General features: G+C 33.2%; 1 long non-coding RNA gene across 2 annotated transcripts; it reads left to right on the top strand.

The window, feature by feature from the left end:
- The first annotated feature begins 2,112 nt into the window (after positions 1 to 2,112).
- On the top strand, positions 2,113 to 3,336 carry LOC112463654. 2 transcript variants are annotated; one of them, XR_003041822.1, is made up of 4 exons: positions 2,113 to 2,300; positions 2,543 to 2,606; positions 2,696 to 2,883; positions 3,092 to 3,336. It is a non-coding gene; the product is annotated as an uncharacterized LOC112463654 (long non-coding RNA). The 2 variants fall into 2 exon arrangements; XR_003041821.1 differs by having other exon boundaries at positions 2,117 to 2,300; positions 3,147 to 3,336.
- The last annotated feature ends 14 nt before the right edge of the window (positions 3,337 to 3,350 follow it).

Genomic DNA, 3,350 nt, shown 5'->3' with positions numbered 1-3,350 from the left:
ATTAACCTGCTGTGCAAGGCGAATGCGATTTTCGTTCTGATCTAACAATAATATTATATACTAAAGATATTTGGCTAAAATTTTAATAGTATAACTTTTCAACCTTGCTATTAAAAAAAAAAACATAATTAGACTCGTTGATCTTTTAACATTTTAAAGAGGCGAATTTTTTAAGTGGACAAGTCAAGCGTAGACAGCTAGATAGCTCCATATGCGGGGCTATCTGTTCACATTCGAGGGGCTATCTATCCACATAATAAAAAACACATATAATTTCTATACTTGTTTATAATATTATTTATTACTAGATTTTTCGCCCGCGCTTCGCGCGGGCTCAAATTCTATTCCCCTCTCCCCAAACTCACCCATTAATTAGGAGCACCAATAGAATCCCATGAAACCTCCAATTTTCAACCCCATGGTAGCCATCCCCATAAAATTAGTAATCTGTTGGTATCAGTTTCATCAAGATTATCAACAAAAAATTAAAAAAATTTTGGCACTGGTTTCAAGAAAATTTGATCCATTAATAAAAAATAAAACTTATTCTTCAAAAATTAAAAGACTTTTGGCATTGTTTTCAAGAAAATTGGCCAATTAATACTTATTATTTCTCAAAATTTGAATAATTTCCAAACCGGTTTCCAAAAAATCGGTAACAAAAAATTATCTATAAAAATTATCCATAACAAAAATTTAGCTTGATATCTCAAAGTTTGCGGAAATTGGAGCAATCACGTACATTTTTTTTACAGAAATCGGAAACCCCTTTACTATTAGCAATTTTTCAATTTCTATTACATTCTTTAGTTCTTTCTACCCTTATTTCATATAAGATTTTTTAAGATTCGGTCAATTATTGAAAAATTAAAGAATTTCGGAACCGGTTTCCAAAAAATCGGGAGCGAAAAATTTCTGGCAATCTCCGGATTGCTTAAATTATACCACCCCCAAATCACTCAACGGGTGGACGCTTTTATTCGCGGCGACGAAATTTATTGCTTCTTTTTTTTCCTCACCCCGCACTCTCCGGAAAAAAAATGTACCCTTACTTCATATACAATTCTTTGAGTTTCGGTCAATTATTTCCGGAAAAATGCAAAAAGATCGGTAACAAAAAATTATATACTTTATAGCACTCCCCAGGAAATTCTATCCCTAGTTCATACACAATTCTTTAAGATTCGGTCAATTAATTCCGGAAAAATTGAAAAAATTTTGGAACTGATTTTCAAAAAGATTGGTAACAAAAAAATTGGTAACAAAAAATTATACACTTTATGGCAATTCCCGGGAAATATATTTTACCCCTACTTCATATACAATTCTTTAAGATACGGTCAATTAATTGTCGAAAAATTTTTTATACTAACTTTCAAAAAGATCGGTAACGAAAAATTATACACTTGATAGCACTCCCCGGAAAATTCTATCCCTGTTTCATATGTAATTCTTTGAGATTCGGTCAATTATTTCCCGAAAAATTAGAAGAATTAGAAAAATCGGTTTCCAGAAAATCGGTAACAAAAAACTATACACATCATGGCATTCCCCGGGAAATTCTACCCTTATTTCATATACTTTTGTTAAAAATTCGGTCCAGTAACGAATGAGTAGTTTGCGGACAGACGGACAGACAGACAAACACTCTGGTTTTATATAATAGTATGACTAGATCTTTCGCCCGCGCTTTGCGCGGACTCAAAGTCTATTCCCCTCTCCCCAAATTCACCCATTAATTAGGAACACCAATAGAACCCCATGAAACCTCTAATTTTTATCCCCATAGTAGCCATCCCCATAAAATTAGGAATAGGCGACATTTTCCATAAAAGTAGACCTCATATATAAGTTAGCCGGACAATTTCGACTTACGACATTTTTTTTTTACGAATCGATTGTTAGTCGTTTGTTATTGATTGTTAAACTAATTAGAACGTTTGTTAGTTAATAGTTTTTACGTAATTACGAAAATAATTTGTAGTGTTAATTTAGCCGGTAAATATAGAATTCTTTACAATTTTCGATTCAAACCGTGGTCAATCAATGCGGAATCGTTTGTTAGTTCTCATTATACTAATTAAAACGTTTGTTAGATCACGGTTTCGCTAAAAAAAAGCGAAAAACTGTACATCGTTTAGCTGCCGGAGAGTGGGGGTGAGACGTAAAATATGTGGTGGTTTCGGAACGCATTACGTAATAGTTCATCAACACGGGAAACGTGCTTAACCTATTTTTAATTTATTTATCAGATTTGTTTATGCCTAATACCTGGCTACATTTCACGTGCAAAAATATAGGTAAGTGTAAAATGCAAATTTAATTTTGAACTTAGTAAAAAGTATCCTTGCAATATGAAAGAGATATAGATTGCAAAAGTAGAGAGAAAACCTACTAAAGCTGTATTTGAACAATTACATCAAATTATAGATTTATGAAATATAGAAATAAACACGCTTATATTGTATGTACAAGTAGATATAAGTAATTTTGTTATCGTACGGAAACTCGCAGTTCAAACTAACTATAAAATTGTTTGCAGATGCTTGATGTCATTAATGTCATTAAGAGGTAGAAAAGCAGTGGAATACCTCATGCACTTCCAAGTTAGAAAAGCATTAGCGAACTTAATCTTGTACAAATCATATTAAAGTACACATTAAAGAAATATAAATATATTTTATCATTGTGTAAGGGTTGGAATCTGTCTTGGGACAAACGCTAAAAGAGAAGCTGTAAGATGTCAAAGCGCTTAATCGAAACGAAACAGAGCATCAAGAACCTCGTCGTAGAGCGAGAAGCAGTGGCAGTCGAGCTGCATCATCTACAACCGGAATTTCCGAAGATGGCAGTTCAGGCCAACACGCTGATTATTATACAAAAGTAAGTTTCATTTTCAAGTTACAAATTTGATTTTGGACGTTTCAGAACTTTTATAATTTAATAACAGAAAGAGTTAGTAGCAATAACTTGAAAAATATGTGTAACGCTGATTGACTATCGTGTTGTGAGGGTGTAATTTTCTTAACGTTGCCGCGCTATGAAAGGTTTAATTTACCGCATGATTTAATTTATCCGTATGATATTGCAGATCGAGGACTGCGAAAGTAAGAAAAGTTTATAAGAATTACATTTGTAATTTATAGGACATAAACATAGAAAAGGATACAGAGAGTAGTTCTGATTACATGGGTGAAACAAGTGACGATGAACACAGTGGGTGGTGGTAGCCAATCTGGAGCCAGTATGAAACCAGGCGATGATCTTGATACAGATAGCACATTAAAACGGATTCTAGAGCAGGATTATGACCTAATGAGTAATAAGAACAAGGTAAGCTAGTAACTAAA

Source organism: Temnothorax curvispinosus, unplaced genomic scaffold (genome assembly GCF_003070985.1).
Source record: "Temnothorax curvispinosus isolate PA1 unplaced genomic scaffold, ASM307098v1 QBEX01013521.1, whole genome shotgun sequence".
Taxonomy (NCBI): domain Eukaryota; kingdom Metazoa; phylum Arthropoda; class Insecta; order Hymenoptera; family Formicidae; genus Temnothorax; species Temnothorax curvispinosus.
Note: the sequence above shows the minus strand (reverse complement) of the source record. Positions and strands in the feature narration are given on the sequence as shown.